The sequence below is a fragment of the Rattus norvegicus genome, chromosome 4, assembly GCF_036323735.1.
Source record: "Rattus norvegicus strain BN/NHsdMcwi chromosome 4, GRCr8, whole genome shotgun sequence".
NCBI classification, from domain to species: Eukaryota; Metazoa; Chordata; class Mammalia; order Rodentia; family Muridae; genus Rattus; species Rattus norvegicus.
In genome coordinates, this window is record NC_086022.1 from 91,652,879 (window position 1) to 91,669,739 (window position 16,861).

A 16,861-nucleotide genomic window follows, 5' to 3' on the forward strand; every position below is an offset into this window, starting at 1 on the left:
GCATCTGATAACTTACAGGACCAGATACAGAGACACACAACCACATATAAGTTGGAGCTTGGGAAATCATATGGGAGAGGTAGGGGGCAAGGATTGTAGGAGCCAGAGTGGTCAAGGACTCAACAAGAGTATGGCCCACAAAATTAACTAACAAGGACTCATAGGGGTTCACAGAGACTGATGGCAATCATAGATCCAGTGTGGGTATGACCATATGTTATGATTGTATAGCTTGTTGTTCTTATGAGACTCCTAGCAGTGTGAATACAGGCTGTCTTTGACTCCTTTGCCTGCCTTTGGGACCCTTTTCCTCCCACTGGTTTGCCTCATCCAGCCTTGATATAAGGGTATGTGCCTATTTTTATTGTAAATTGTTATCCCATCTTTGGTTGATATCCTAAGGAAGCCTGCTCTTTCTGAAAAAAAAAAAGAAGAATCAGTGGATGTGAAGGACAAAGGAGGTTGGGGGAAGAGATTGGGAGAAGTGAAGGATGTAAAACTGCATGGATGTAATATGTGAGTGAAGAATAACTAAGTAAATAAATAAAATAAAATTAGAATATGTACAGGAACAAAGAGCACTGTAAAATTTATACAGTGGGATTGTGTACATATTAACAGGAAGAATATAATCAAAGATGTATATAAACTTGTATGTGTACCTAAAATTTAATTCAGAATTTATATAATTTAGTGAGTTATATATTTAATACATTATTATGTATATGTCTGCCATTTTCATTTACAAAATATGAATTGTGAACCATTTTAAGAATTTTAATACTGTAATCTCTCTGTTATTGTATGATTGCTAAACAATTGCTGAATTCTTAGAGAATTATATTTGGATTAATTAAAACTATTTGGATGTTTCGATTATTAAGTACTGATTAATTTTTACTTTCCTAGATATTAGAAAAGCTTTGCATTATTTCATAGGGTCACTCTCAGGAGCTTGAGCAGCTGTGTCTGTCTTCTCTGCCTTGTATTGCAAAGACATATCTATGATTAATGCTAGGAGTAGGATTCATATTCGAGAGCAAGTATAGATACTTCCAAAGCAGTTTGATGTCAAGTTAGTTTAACAGAATGACAGTAATACATCTCACCAAAAGGCCTGTGACCTCCTCAGCCATGGATTTTAACTCTGGTTTAAGTATCATGTATTAATTCTCTCTGGGCTTCTAATCCAATTAGAGAGTGTCTGGATACCCTTACAACAGTAATGCCAGTCTTGGTATATCAAATAATAAGCATAGCTATTCTTATTCAAAAATATATTGACTTATAAGATACAGAATATATTGACAGTCTTGGTTGTCAAATAGTAAGCATAGCTATTCTTATTTGAAATATACTGATTTATAAGATATAGAATATATAGAATTGACTGTCTGCAGCTTATAATTCTATAGTCTGTACACACTCAATTTACCCCCTGCAGTTCAATAAGCTAAACCCTTTTACTTCTGGGTTTACTGAGCCCTGACTTATATATGACTATGTGTGTCTTTCACCATATATCCCTCTTTATTTTTCATCCTTTAATATGTTTCACCCTTTATTGGATAATTTCATTTTCTTCTTTTCACACCATTAATCTGTTTCTTGAAGGACTTCTGGTCGCCTCCGCTCTGTTGTGTGAAGCCCTCATCGGCAACTGAATTAAGTATAACAGTGACTTCAATCAGCACAGTAGCTAATATTCAGTGAGTGTCATTGTGTTCTGGTCTTCTGCTCAGGGCTGTTTAAGCACCATTGTGTACTACATAAAAGGCATCTATAGACACATCTCTCATTTACTGGAGGCAAATGAGGTGTGTTAAAGTTAAGTGATTGCTACCAGGTTCTGTCGATGGCACGAATTAAAACTCCATACCGTCTCAGTTCAGAGGCTGTAATCACAAATGCCCATACATTGTCTTCAAGTCTCATACTTACAGTCTTGCATCTTCCATTGTACATTTAGTCCCTGAAAGACAGGCATGATACCATTTCAGTTCCAAAGTTAAAAGTGCCTCCTTTCTGAACTGATACAAGAACGGTTGTTTTTGACTTTAGCAAGTCAATCGATTTATGCTGGAGGGATCAAACTAGGGGAGATCTGCAAGGAGGGGGACCTGAGGACAATTGAGTAGAGGAGATAAGACTGACAGGAACTTGTAAATTGTCTATGGATACAGATGGAGATGATGCTAGCATTTTATTTGAGAAGATTAAAAGGAATTATGGGGGAAGTCATTGCAACTTGGCATTGCTTAGTGAAAAATATGGAAAAGTTTCCATTACAGTGAGGAGAGACCAATAGGACCCTGATCTTGTCTGTTAGGTGATACATTCTCTTAGGTGTGTGCCAGTTTAACTGAAGTAGAAGAGGAAGTATAAGGAAGACTACCTCAGAAGAAGACTGGGTCTAGAAGGAGAAAATGAAGGAGCTAAGGCAGGATAATGGAAGCATGTCATATGCATGCAGGAATTGTCTGAGAAAGCAAGGGCAAATAATATAAAATTTCTACTAATAAGAAAGGGTGGTGTGTGTGTGTGTGTGTGTGTGTGTGTGTGTGTGTGTGTGTGTGTGTGTGTGTAAGAAAAGCAATATGGCAGAAATGGTTAGCCCTGAATAAAAATTTCTAGATAGAGAGCAGAGGAATGGGAGAAAGTGTGAAGAAAGGAGGAAGGAAGGAGGGAGGGAGGGAGGGAAGGAGAGAGGGAGAGAGGGACTACCCTTGCCTCTAGTGGCCACTTTATGGTATTTCTACAGACAATATTTTTTTATTGGATATTTTTTTATTTACATTTCAAATGTTATCCTCTTTCCCGGTTTCCCAGCTATAGCCCCCTTACCTTCTCCCCCTTCCCCCTTCTTCTATGAGGGTGTTTCCCTCCCCAACCACCCACCCCCTTCTACCTCCCCTCCCTGACATTCCCCTACACTAGGGGGGCAGGGTCCAGCCTTGGAAGGACCAATGGCTTTTTTAAATACTATAAATTCAAAGTAAGATACGACTCCATAAAAATTTAAATGAAATTTCGATACCTCCTGATTTTATGTTGGGTAGGAGGCTTTCGTGCCTAGTACACATCTCGTCGCATTGTACACTCTGGCCTTTCCGATTCCTCACTGTGCTTCCCAGCTCCCCATTGCAGACTTGGTGATGACATTTTGATGCCTTCAAAGCAATTTCTGTCTGCACACAGTATTTAAAAGCTTTAAATCTGACAGTATCCAGCAAATTCCCTTGCTTACATCAGTGCACTCTTTAAGACTTATCTTAGAAACTCCACTAATTGTGGCAGAAGACTGAACCTCAGTTTGGTTATTGTGGCACAGCTTATTATATGGTCTTGGAGTTTCAGAAAAGATTTAATTCTGTATTTCCTCTAGAGAGTTATCTAAGAATGGAACATTGATGTGTAAAAGCAATTCACAGACTACTAATTGATGCTTTGGGAAAGTGGACCACACATTTTTCCATTCATTAAGTAGATACATTAAGTGGAAGGAAGAAGATAATGAATTGAAGGAAAGAAATAAACAATCCAGGTAGCAGGTTCAATATGAATTATTTAACAGTCAGCCATTTAGCTATAGAGCTACCATAGATGTTCAATTTACTGTAGATCCCATCTCCTCTTTTTCCTTCAATATATAGCTACTTTTTAATCTTGTAATTTTTAAAAGTTTCTAAAAATCCACATATAAGATGTATAATGACATACAAAATACTGTTCCTGTTTTCAGGTAAGAGTTAATAACTTGATGAAGCTTAGGCACAACCTGTCAAGCTGAAGCTGAGAGGAGAACCAGTGTGTCAATACTCCACAGCCATCTTCGCAATACCATAGCCAAGTACTATCACCGTTGCACAGGCTGAGTGTCCTTGTGCTTTAGAGTTACCTTTGCAACATTATTGAAAGGAAAAGCACATGGGGTGTTGGCCTTTGCTTACATGTTGGTCTAATGACTCTCCTGCAGCTAATTGGGAAGACAGGTTTGCTCAAATCTTATGGATGTCAAGGAGATGTGACTTACTGTAGGTATAAATTATCCCTTGCAATATATACATACCATTTCCATGTTAGTCAGTTATGTGCTTCTTTCTGTGGTAAGCCAGCACAAATAGTGCACTATCTTAAATGGCCAACTGCAAGTCATCATATTTAAATTTCAACTTATCATTGATTTACTTGACATCATATGTTTGAAAAGGTATATAACTGCTAAGAAGCTTGGAGTAGTTACCCTGAAATATATTCCTACTTGCCTCAGTATAATGAACACTTTGTTTTAGTGCACATAGGACAATCAATGCATGTGTTTGATTAGAAATTTTTAAATATATATTATTTTATAACTTCTGTTATTGTAAGCTTTTATTTATGTTTTATTGAACTATTTGTCAATAGGTTTTATTTTTAAATTTAAAAATGATTAATAGTTAAAACAATTTATAAATAATAAAATAAAATAATAATTAATTTACTGATTAACATAGGAATTATTGATCCAAATGTGATTAGAATATTCAGTTATTTTAAATTGATGAAATAAATTGATTAAATTAAAGAAATTATTTAATAAAATGTTATAGTTTCATGAAAAAATTGAAATACTTTTATACATTTATTTTATTTATAAAATTGATCTAATTTATGGCATAATGATTCATAGTTGCTGTCTGGGACACAGACCACCTATATTTAAACATGTGTTACATGAGTTTGGACTATCATAAGGAAATAACTGTGCTTATTTATAATCTTTTCATCTATAAAGTCAGTATATGCAAATTTAGACCAAACAACTTATAAATTAGATGAGAAAAATACTCTAAAGTTAATTAAGTTCCATTTACAGTTGTGGTTGCTTAAATATAAAATCATTTACTTTTCAATATAGTGTTTGTATAAATCCACAAAACATTTAACTGTATTATTATCTCCCCCCCATGGAATCTTCTGTTTAATTTTTTATTTACATTAAATGTTATTTCCTTTCCTGATTAACTCTCTAGAAACCCGCCATCACATCCCCCATCCCCCTGCTTCTATGAGGGTGCTCCTTCACCCACCCATTCCCTCCCTCCCACTTTCCAGCACTGACATTCTCTTACACTGGGGCATGGAGCCTTCACAGGACCAAGGACCTATCCTCTAATTGATGCCCAACAAGGCCATCCTTCCCTACATATGCTGGTAGAGCCATAGGTCCATCCCTGTGTACACTTGGGATGGTGGGTTAGTCTCTGGGAGCTCTGCATGTTCTTGTTGATTGATATTGTTGTTCTTCTTATGGGGTTGCAAACCCCTAAGGCTCCTTCTGTCCTTTATCTAACTCCTCCATTGGAGAATCCATTCCTATTTCAATGGCTGGCTGCTAGCATCTGCCTCTGTATTTGTCAGGATCTGGCAGAGCCTCTCAGGAGACAGCTGTATTAGGCTCCTGTAAGCATGAACTTCTGGGCCTCAGCAATATTGTCTGGATTTGGTGTCTGTATATGGGATGGATGCCCAGGTTTGGCAGCCCCTGGATGGCCTTTCCTCAGTCTCTGTTTCACATTTTTGTCTCCATACTTTCTCCTGTGAACATTCTTGTTTCCCCTTCTAAAAAGGAATGAAGCATCCACACTTTGGTCTTCTTCTTGAGCTTCATGTGGTTTGTGAATTGTATCTTGGATATTCCAAGCATTTGGGCTAATATCCACTTATCAGTGAGTGCATACCATGTGTGTTCTTTTGTGACTGGATTACCTCACTCATGATGGTACTTTCTAGTTCCATCCATTTGCCTAAAAAATTGATGAAGGCATTGATTTTAATAGCCGAGTAGTACTTCATTGTGTAGACATACCACATTTTATGTATACATTCCTCTGTTGAGGGACTTGAGGGTTCTTTCCAGTTTCTGCCTATTATAAATAAGGATGCTATGAACATATTGGAGTATGTGTCTTTGTTGTATGTTGGGGATCTTTTGGGTATATCCCCAGGAGTGGTATAACTGGGTCCTCAGGTAGTACTAGTCAACTTTCTGAGGAAACATTAGACTGATTTCCAGAGTGTTTGTACCAGTTTGCAATCCCATCAACAATGGAGGACTGTTCCTCTTTCTCCACATCGTAGCCAGCATAGGCTGTCCCATGAGTTTGTGAACTTAGTCAATCTGACAAGTGTGAGGTGGAATCTTGGGTTGTTTTGAGGTATATTTCACTGTTGATTAAGGATGTTGAACGTTTCTTTCTGTGCTTCTTTGCCATTCGATATTCCTCAGTTAAGAATTTTTTGTTTAGCTGGGTAGCCCATTTTTTTAAAAGAGTGATTGATTCTCTGGAGTCTAACTTCTTAAGTTCTTTGTATATAATGGATATTAGCCCTCTATTGGATGTAGGATTGGTAAAAATCTTTTCTCAATCTGTTGGTTGCTGTTTTGTCCTATTGATAGTGTCCTTTGCTCTACAGAAGTTTTGCAATTTTATGAAGTTTCATTTGTCGATTCTTGATCTTAGAGCATAAGCCATTGGTGTTTTGTTCAGAAAAATTTCTCCAGTGTCCATGGTTCAAGACTTTTCCCACATTTTCTTCTATTAGTTTGAGTGTATCTGGTTTTATGTGAAGGTCCTTGATCCACTTGGACTTAAGCTTTGTACAGGGGGATAAGAATGGGTCGATCTGCATTCTTCTACATGCTGACCTCCATTTGAACCATCACCATTAGTTGAAAATGCTATCTTTTTTCCCACTGGATGGTTTTAGCTCCTTTGCCAAAGATCAAGTGACCATAGGTGTGTGGGTTCATTTTTGGATCTTTAATAATATTACTGATCTACCTGCCTGTCTCTGTACCAATACCATACAGTTTTTATCAATATTGGTCTGAAATACTGCTTGAGGTCATGGATGGTGATTCCAGAAATTCTTTTATTGTTGAGGATAGTTTTGCTATCCTTGTTTTTTCTTATTCCAAAAGAACTTGCAAATTGCTCTTTCTAACTCTATGAAGAATTGAATTGGACTTTTGATGGGGATTGCATTGAATCTGTAGATTGTTTTGGCAAAATGGCCATTTCTTACTATATTCATCCTGCCAATCCGTGAGCCTGAGAGATATTTCCATCCTCTGAGATCTTCAAATTCTTTCTTCAGAGACTTGACATTCTTGTCATATGGATCTTTCACTTGCTTGGATAGAGTCACACCGAGTTATTTTATTTTATTTGTGACTATTCTAAAGGCTATCATTTCCCTAATTTCTTTCCCAGCCTGTTTATCCTTTGAGTAGAGGATCTTGACTTGTTTGAGTTAATTTTATACCAACCACTTTGCTGATTTGTAGTCCTGTGGTAGAACTTTTGGGGTTACTGAAGTATACTCTCATAGCATCTGCAAATAGTGATATTTTGAGTTCTTCCTTTCCAATTTGTATCCCTTTGACCTCCTTTTCTTTTCTGGTAGCTCTCTCTAGGATATAGAGTAGTATATTGAATAAATAGGGAGAGAGTGGGCAGTTTTGTCTAGTCCCTGATTTTAGTGTGCTTGCTTCAAGTTTCTCTGCATTTACTTTGATGTTGGCTACTGGTTTGCTATATATGGCTTTTACTATGTTTATGTATAGGCCTTGAATTGCTGATCTTTCCAAGACTTTTAACATGAAGCAGTATTGAATTTTGTCAATGTTTTTTCAGCATCTAATTAAATGATCATGTGATTTTTTTTCTTTGAGTGTGTTTACATGGTGGATTACATTGATGGGTTTTCGTATATTGAACCATTCCTGCATCTCTGGGATTGAAGCCTACTTGATCATGATGGATGATTGTTTTGATGTGTTCTTGGATTCTGTTTGTGAGAATTTTATTGAATATTTTTGTGTCGATATTCAAAAGGGAAATTAGTCTGAAATTCTCTTTCTTTGTTGAATCTTTGTGTGGTTTAGGTATAAGAGTATTTGTGGCTTCATAGAAGGAATTGGGTAGTGCTCCATCTGTTTCTATTTTGTGGAATAGTTTGGATAGTATTGGTATGAGGTCTTCTATGAAGATCTGATAGAATTCTGCACTAAACCCATCTGGTTCTGTTTTTTTGTTTGGGGGGGTTGGGAAACTTTTAATAACTGATTCTATTTCTTTAGGAGTTATGGGACTGTTTAGATTGTTTATCTGTTCCTGATTTAACTTTAGTACTGGGTATTTGTCTAGGAAATTGTCCATTTCATCCAGATTTTCCAGTTTTGTTGCATATAGGCTTTTGTAATAGAATCTGATGACTTTTTTAATTTCCTCAGATTCAGTTGTTATGTCTACCTTTTCCTTTCTTATTTTGTTAATTTGGATACACTGTCTGTGCCCCTGGTTAGTCTGGCTAAGGGTTTAATTTATCTTGTTGATTTTCTCAAAGAATCAGCCCCTGGTTTTGTTGACTGTATAGCTCTTTTTGTTTCCACTTGGTTGATTTCAGCACTGAGTTTGATTATTTCCTGCTTCTTTTTGTTCTAGAGCTTTTTCAAGCGGCTAATGTCTGCTCTCTCCAGTTTCTTTTTTTGAGGCACTCAGAACTATGAGTTTTCCTCTTAGCACTGCTTTCATTGTGTCCCATAATTTTGGGCATGTTTGTGTCTTTATTTTCATTAAATTATAAAAAGTCCTTATTTTTTCTTTATTTCTTCCTTGACCAGGTTATCATTGAGGAGAGCATTGTTCAACCTCCATGTGTATGCAGGTTTTCTGTTGTTTATGTTGTGATTGAAGCTCAGCCTTATTCTAGGGTGATCTGATAGGATGCATGGGATTATTTCTTTCTTCTTGTATCTGTTAAGACCTGTTGTTTGACTTATTGTATGGTCAGTTTTAGAGGAAGCCCCATAAGGTGCTCAGAAGGTATATTCTTTTGTTTAGGATGAAATGTTCTATAGATATCTGCTATCTGGTTCATAACTTCTGCTAGTTTCTCTGTGTCTCTGTTTAGTTTCTGTTTCCACTAGTCTGTTTATTGATAAGTGTGGTGGTGAAGTCTCCCATACTTCTTGTGTGTGCTGCAATGTGTCCTTTGAGTTTTAGTAAAGATATTGTTAGTAATGTGGATACCCTTACATTTGGATCATAGATATTCAGAATTAAGAGTTTCATCTTGGTGGACTTTTTTGATAAGTATGAAGTGTCCTGCCTTATCTTTCTGGATAACTTTTGGTTGAAAGTTGATTTTATCCATATTGGAATGGCTATTCCAGCTTGTTTCTTGGGACCATTTGCTAGAAAATTCTTTCCAGTCTTTCTGAGAAAAATGTTTGTCTTTGTCACTGAGGTGCTTCTTCTGTATCAAAATTTCCTGTAGCAAAATGCTGGGTCCTGTTTATGTATCCGGTATGTTAGTCTATGTCTTTTTATTGGGGAATTGAGTCCATTGATGCTTATAGACATGAGGGACCAATGATTGTTGTTTCCTATTATTTTTGTTGTAAGAGGTAGAATTATGTTTGTGTGGTTATCTTCTTTTGGGTTAATTGAAGGATTATTTTCTTGCTTTTACTAGGGTGTAGTTTCCTTCCTCGTGTTGGAGTTTTTCATCTATTATTATCCTTTGTAGGGCTGGATTTGTCAAGAGATCTTGTATAAATTTGTTTTTGTCATGGAATATCTTGGTTTCTCCATTCTTGGTAATTGAGAGTTTTGCTGGACATAGTATCCTGAACTGGAATTTGTGTTCTTTTATAGTCTGTATGACATCCTCCCCGTGTCTTTTTGCTTTCATAGTCTCTGTTGAGAAGTTTGATGTAATCCTCATAGGTTCGTCTTTATATTCCCTTACTGCTTTAATATTCTTTCTTTGTTTAGTGTATTTGGTGTTTTGACTATTATGTGAGGAGAGGAATTTCCTTTCTTGTCTAATCTATCTGGAGTGCTGTAGGCTTCTTGTATGCTCATGGGCATCTTTTTCCTTGGTTTAGGGAAATTTTCTTCTGTAATTTCGTTGGTATTTACTGGCCCTTATGGTGGGAATCTTTGCTCTCTTCTAGACCTATTATCCTTAGGTTTGATTTTCTTATTGTGTCCTGGATTTCCTGGATGTTTTGGGTTACGATCTTTTTGTGTTTTGCATTTTCTTGACTATTGTGTCAGTGTTTCCTATGGTATCTTCTGCCCCTCAGATTCTCTCTTCTATCTCTTTTATTCTGTTGGTGATGCTTGCATCTATGACTCCTGATCTCTTCCCTAGGTTTTCTATCTCCAGGGTTATCTCTCTTTGTCATTTCTTTATTGTTTCTATTTCCATTTTTTATGTACTGAATGGTTTTGTTCAATTCCTTCATCTGTTTGGTCATGTTTTCCTGTATTCTTTAAGGGATTTTTGTGTTTCCTCTTTAAAGGCTTCTATTCTGGTTTTCTGTGTTGCCCAGCATTCCTTTAAGGGAGTTGTTTATATCCTTCTGAAAGTCCTTTAACATGAGATGTGATTTTAAATGAGAATCTTGCATCTCTGGTGTGTTGGGGGTAACTAGGACTTGCTTTTTGGGAGAAATGGGTTCTGAAGATGGCAAGTGGCCTTGGTTTCTGTTGCTTAATTTCTTACACTTACCTCTCACCATCTGCTATCTCTGGTGTTAGCTGGTTTTGCTGCCTCTGACAGTAGCTTGACTCTCCTGCAATTCCGTGTTTCAGGACTCCTGGGAGACTAGCTCTCTTCCACAGGGATTTGGATACCTACTGAGAGCTGTGGCACAGGGTAAGCTTCTGGTGCAGACAGAAAGCAGAGACAGACTGCTCCTTGGTCCCCCCATGTTTAGGGCTCCAGGCATGTCCCTCAGAACAGAAGTGGTAGTCTTACATGTGCTTTTGGTTGTGTCAGCACTCTTGGTATACCAGCTCTCTCTCAGCAGGATCTGTGTACAGAGATGTGGCACAGGATTATCTCCAGGCACTGATGGAAACTGGAAGGATCTGTCCTAGACTGCTCCTCTCTGTTCCCTGTGTCCAGAGGGCTCCAGGTGGTTCCCTCAGAGCACAAATCGTGGTCCTACCTGAGCTCTCTGGTGTACTAGCACTCTTGGGAGACCATTTTTCTCCCAGGAGAATCTGGGCACAGAGAATTGTGGTACAGGGTTAGCTCCTGGCCCAGAAGGAAACCAGAAGCTAGATTAGCTTTTTCATAAAGCCAAGTAATGCTATATCATATAAGTTGTTTCTAATCTTCTATACATGATAAAGTGATGATGACTTTATTAAGCCATTTTATCAAGAATCTCCACATTTTAATGTTTGAAAGTTTTATGGAGTTTAACAAAAGAACGATGTGCTTGTTTAAGTCTTTCATACAAAATACATCTGCAAAAACCTTTTCAAAATATATTCTGAAAAATCAACTATATTATAAAATTGCATTTTAAATATTTAGCTAAAACGAGGAAATCTATACTTTTAACCGAAGGTTAAATACATGAGATATTTGTATATTCTTGCTATTTCACCCAAAATATGTTTGATTCCAGAATTTTGGAGTTATATTGAAGCAAGATGTGAAATAGTCCTAAATCATTACCAAGTTGTTTTCTGAATTCTCTTGTGTACATTAGAATGGCATTCCTGTCAGTTGTATAAAATGCCAGTAGCATTGTCCAATGCTCATCTCTGGGTAGTCCACTTGATGGCAGTACTGCACTTGAGAAACAGCACTGGCGAGGGAATTTTATACTTGGTTTACTGCATAATAGTGTAAGCAAACCTTTCAATTAAAACAAATTATGAAAGATTTATTTTCTGTTGTAAACTAAGTGGCTATAATTCAGAAATGTTTTGTGATGGCAGCAAACTGGAACAGAGTAAAGCTGCTCACTACACGTTGGCAAAGTCTACTGAGACGTGAGGGAGCCAGAGGTTTACGGAATTTTATATTGTGATTGAAATACTTTAACTCTGAGCATTTTCAATTATAGAAAAGGGTTAGGTGGATCTTCACAACAAGGCTGTCCATTACAGCGCCACACATGTAGTATAGTCTACGCCACAGAAAGACTTTTCTGAAAAGGAGCTTGCAGGTCTGTCCTCCCATCTTATTGGTAGGCTCTGTCTCTCCATCTGTGAAGAATGGGGACAGACACACTACCTGCTTCTCAGCTTGGAAGTTTTTTTTAACCACTCCACCAAGTGGATGACTAAGGAATATTTTAATCAGAAAGTGAAAAAAGGTGCTTTTGTCCGTAGTGATCAAAATAACACCTTAAACACCAAAATAATCCAGAAAATCCCTTTAAGAATATCTGCAGTCTTCAGAATCCCCCTGATTTTACAACCTTGTGAGGTAACTTTCTTCTTCTTCTTTTTCTTTTAAATGTTAAAGCATGTGTTTTTATTTTTATGTACAATTATTTATGTGAGTCAGTGTGTGACCATGGAGGCCAGAAGACAGTGTCAGATTCCTTGGAACTGGAACCACTGGCAAGTGTGAACCATCCATTGTGGGTACTGGCAGCCACAGTAAGTCCTTTGCACAAGGAGCAAGTGATTTAACCATTAAGGCATCTCTCCAGCCCATTATAGCAGGCTATCCAAGTAACTAAGCATCATCTTTGATTCTGCTTCTTGGCAGTCTCAGGAGCAGTTTGCTCTTTTCCTTTTGTAACTGATGTTTACAGGACTCACACTTATTCCTCTGCCTGTTTTTTTATCTTTATTAACTTGAGTATTTCTTATTTACATTTTTTCTTCCCAAAAATATTTTATTTATTAAACAATATATCCATAATCCATGATCCAAAAATACAGATATACATCTTTACATTATTTAATAAAAAGATTTACAATAGTATCTCTCCTTTACAAAGGGGAAATAGGTAATAATTTCTTGAAGGAAGGTAGTGAGTTATCTCAATTGATTGTTCACAGTCGGTTACAGATTGAACTCCTGTTCTACACTTTCCCCCCTTCTTATTTACATTTTGATTGTTATTCCCCTTCCCGATTTCCGGGCTAACATCACCCTAACCCCTCCCTCTCCCCATCATCCCCCCTATTACCACCCTCCCCCCTACAATCACGTTCACTAGGTGTTCAGTCTTGGTAGGACCAAGGGCTTCCCCTTCCACTGGTGCTCTTACTAGGCTATTCATTGCTACCTATGAGGTCAGAGTCCAGGGTCAGTCCATGTATAGTCTTTAGGTAGTGGCTTAGTCCCTGGAAGCTCTGGTTGCTTGGCATTGTTGTACATATGGGGTCTCGAGCCCCTTCAAGCTCTTTCTCTGATTCCTTCAACGGGGGTCCCGTTCTCAGTTCAGTGGTTTGCTGCTGGCATTCGCCTATGTATTTGCCATATTCTGGCTGTGTGTCTCAGGAGAGATCTACATCAGGTTCCTGTCTGCCTGCACTTCTTTGCTTCATCCATCTTATCTAATTGGGTGGCTGTATATGTGGGCCACATGTGGGGCAGGCTCTGAATGGGGTGTTCCTTCTGCCTCTGTTCTAAACTTTGCCTCCCTAGTTCCTGCCAAGGGTATTCTTGTTCCCCTTTTAAAGAAGGAGTGAAGCATTCGCATTTTGGTCATCCTTCTTGAGTTTCAAGTGTTCTGTGCACCTTGGATAATTTGAGCATTTGGGCTAATAGCCACTTATCAATGAGTGCATACCATGTGTGTTTTTCTGTGATTGGGTTACCTCACTCAGGATGATATTTTCCAGTTCTATCCATTTGCCTATGAATTTCATGAAGTCATTGTTTTTGATTGCTGAGTAATATTCCATTGTGTAGATGTACCGCATTTTCTGTATCCATTCCTCTGTTGAAGGGCATCTGGGTACTTTCCAGCTTCTGGCTATTATAAATAAGGCTGCTATGAACATAGTGGAGCATGTGTCTTTGTTATATGTTGGGGCATCTTTTGGGTATATGCCCAAGCGAGGTATAGCTGGGTCCTCAGGTAGTTCAATGTCCAATTTTCTGAGGACCTCCAGACTGATTTCCAGAATGGTTGTACCAGTCTGCAATCCCACCAAGGTAACTTTGTTCTTAATTGTAACACCAAACTCCAGCTCCTTGTAAAATTAAATGTTACGAAATGAAGCTTAAAAACAACAAAATGGATGATGGAATGACCTAAACTATGAAGTAATCCCCTGGCCTTCACTATCCTATCCTACAACCTCAGCTGTATCCCATATTCCTTGATATTACATAACTCTGAGTTTAGTGATTTTTTTTTGTACAAAGTGAAGAAACATGTCCCACATAGGCTCAGTGATCCTGTCTGCTGCTGTTTTTCACCCCTGCTGATTCTACGTGTGATGGTATTTATAATTATGATGGCTTTGTCAAATTGTTCAACCATATTTTCTTCATTTGAAACCTGAAATTATTGCCATCCAACACATATAAAGTATTTATAGTCTTTTAAAAACATTTCTTAATAAATTTTGACTATTTGCCTTTCCTAGTAATCAAAGTATCATTCTAATACTTCAGAATTATTGCAGAGTCATATGAATAATACAAAATATCTTAAATATACTTAAGTTAAAATAAAATGTAAAGGTGGTATTTTGGTTGATGTGTATTATATTATTAAAGGTACATTACCTGAATTTTGTTATTAATATCTTAGATATTTGCTATTTTATTCAGAAAGATAATCTTGTGATAGAAATAAATCCAAAGGCATATAAGTCCATAAATGGATATTTAGTAAATTGTCTATAGGTTGGGTAAATAAATTACAGAGGTTGTAGGTCTTTAGCATTCATGACTCCTGATTTGGGGGCAGAGTTGTAAATCACAATCATCAGCAAACATTTGTTGGTTATTTATTAAGATATTGGATCCTTAATAGAATGCCAAGAGGTATAAATAATTACTTCACACATGAAACACTCAGAACGTGGTTAGGGATATTCCTAAATGTTCACGAAAAGAAAGCTAAAACAATGCTGGGGTAATAGAACCATGTTTGTTGGCTTCATTTGTTTAATTACCAAATGAATATCAAAAGGCATGTGGGTTTTGTTTCTGTGACTGAAATCAACACTCTAAAAGTAGGAGGATTTGGTCTGTCTCATGCTTTCAGAATTTCAGTCCTCGTGTACTTGCTTCCATTATTTTGGGGCCTTATGCGGTAAGATGTCATAGAAGCACCTCAGTGACACACTTTCTGTAGGAAAGCCCTAGGTACTTAAATCCCTACATCCTCCCCACATAGTGCACATCACACTTTCCACACAGTAGTTTGTGGAGTGTTTGAATAAACCCAGAATTGTTAATTCAGATCGATATGATGGGCTTAAAGACTGCTGAAAAAAATATTGCAAGAGACAGTAATGTAGCTTAGGTTGAAAAGTAAGATTCATGCAGAAATATTATAGAGAAAAGATCACCTTGGAAAAGCATTATTATATTATTATTATTAATCCATTTCACTTGAATTAGGAAGGGATGGTAATTAAGTTATTTGCAATAATGAATAATAACAAAAACAAAGACATTGAAAGTGGTAACCTCCTGAAAGGTATCACAAACATTTTTGGAATGCACGTTTGAATTCTGTAGGGCATGTCTTCTTTAATTCTTTATTTGCTAGAAAAAGGAGTTTAAATATTTATCCCCATTCCCCATCTCTTTTTTTTGTTACTAATGTAAAATACCTCAGAAAGGCAACTTTTGGAGAGAAAGTATTTTATTTCAACTTACAGTTCCGTATTGCAGTTCCTCACAGCAGGGAAGTCACAGAAACAGGCTGGAGGACCTGATTCATTTGGCATTCATAATCAAGCTGAGAGGCTGATGCACGTGTGCCTGCTTGTGTTCAGCTGCCTGTCTCATTTTCATCTAACACAGAGTTTAACGTATGAAAGAGTGTTGCTCAGCTCCTGACAAGTCTCCCCACTTACACTAACCCAATTATGAAAACCTTTTGCGAGCAGGACCACAGAACAACTTAATCTAGACACATCTTCATTGAGACATTTTTCCTAGTCGAGTCTAAGTGTGTCAAGTGGACAATTAAAACAAACCACACAATATGCAATCTGAGGACCTTGAAAATGTATTGATGTGCAAATCAGTCTGTTGTTGTGTGGTAGGAAAATCGTACACTTAGATAATCGAGGTATCCACATGTGGGATCTGGAAATGCTTACTCCATCTTCCCCCCCCCCCCCCCAGTCTTTTGTCTGCTGAGGTTCAAGGGTCTGCTTTGTGGAAAGGATTCATGGTAGCGGTACCTCTATCATTATCATCATTCTTCTCCCTGATAACAATTGATATAATGTGTATGTACAATTGCACGCAAAGGAGAGTGGGTTCTTTCAGAAATAAATTACCGGGGTTGGGGATTTAGCTCAGTGGTAGAGTGCTTGCCTAAGAAGCGCAAGGCCCTGGGTTTGATCCCCAGCTCCGAAAAAAAGAACCAAAAAAAAAAAAAAGAAATAAATTACCCCTTTTCAGTCAGTACTCAGTATCAGTAGTTCACTGGGTTTACTTTGGTCTATCCTTATTACTTTTCTTTTTTGCCTTGAGATCTAATTACAGCAAATATAACTGTATAGATTGGTATAGTTTTGGATCATTCTGGACAGGGAAATGCTTTAAAGGAACTGGATGTTATACTGAGTCACTGAACCTTGAGTATAATTAAAATTATGAACTGTAGGCTTCATACATGTCAATATGTTTCATTTTGAAGGGTACTCTCCAGACATATACTATACAGGGTTTATGATTGCAGTTGAAAGTAAGTTATTAAATTTTGGTTATGCCTTCATTCGACACATCATAGAATTGATTCTTAGTTTCTTCATAACCAATAGAGAAGTAGTATATAAACATGTTTGAAGCATGTTTACTGACAAAGATCAGTTATGCAATCCAGTATATTATACTGAGTCATCAT

The 16,861-nt window shown here is 37.3% G+C and overlaps 1 protein-coding gene across 6 annotated transcripts in view; it reads left to right on the top strand.

Annotated features, from left to right (window-relative positions):
• Nucleotides 1–16,861, top strand: part of Ccser1 (coiled-coil serine-rich protein 1) — a 1,236,544-nt gene that overhangs the window by 168,983 nt on the left and 1,050,700 nt on the right. The window lies entirely within an intron of this gene.